Raw genomic sequence first — 1,079 nt, forward strand, 5'->3', positions numbered from 1 at the left:
GGATTCCCTCTCTCTCTCTCTCTCTCTCTCTCTCTCTCTCCCTCTCCGCCCCCCCCCCCCCCAACAAATAAATAAATAAAAAAAAAAAAAAAAAAAACAGAACTCACCAGGCCACTGTTTGTTCAATAAATTCTATAGGTGCAAAATGAAAAGTGGGAGAGTAGTTAAGAGACAAGTTAGGTATGAGTAACAATGGGAACATGGACTGGAATAGTAGTGGAGAAAAGAGAGATAGGCAGATTCTACATGTGTTTTTGCATGTATGGCCAATAGAACTTGCTAACAAATTGTATGTTTTGAAAAGAAATTCTATTTTGATCCCATATTTGATTCTAATTTAATTTTTGCCTTGATCAATTAAATAAATGAGGTTCTATAAATAAATACTTTTATTTCTATTTATGGAGATGCCAGAGGAAGGAAAGTTTAGGATTGAAGAGAAATCAAGAGTTGCCTTTTGGTCATGTGAACTCTGAGTTGTCTAGTAGATACCTACGTGGAAATGTTGGCTCCCTTAAAATAGACATCATCAGCTGCTTTAGCTCAGAACTCAATAGAGATATCAAGTTAAAGGATTATTTTGAAGGTCATTGGCCATATTTGGTGGGAGAGTATTAATTTTTTTTTTCCTTTGGGCTGTGACCTGAAATAGAGAAGGTTGTGACCTTTGACTTTGGGGAAAAAAGCAAAGAGGACCCCTATTTGGAAGAGACAACACACTGCCCCAGATGCTAAAGGCCGAAAAAGTACTAAAAACAACAATGTCCAGTAACGTCTCCCAAGAAAAGTACTCAGTGGATTGTCTCCAGGAACAATAATACATGATGGTCAGTATTACGTTATTTTCCCAAGTTGTAGTCTTCTAATGTCTTCACTGACTTGCCTGTGTGTGGGATAATTAAGCTTGCTGTTATGACCATAACGAGGGCCAAGCAGGAGAACGAATCAGCTGCAAACTGGAGAATTAGGTATAATGCAATAAGGGGCAGCCAGTGAAGAGCACAGAACACCATTTCATAGCAGCTTACAATGGCATGATTGTAGCCAATATCCATTTTCTACCCTGAGGCTGTGGGGAG

Source organism: Herpailurus yagouaroundi, unplaced genomic scaffold, assembly GCF_014898765.1.
Source record: "Herpailurus yagouaroundi ecotype Mexico unplaced genomic scaffold, PumYag 198, whole genome shotgun sequence".
NCBI classification, from domain to species: Eukaryota; Metazoa; Chordata; class Mammalia; order Carnivora; family Felidae; genus Herpailurus; species Herpailurus yagouaroundi.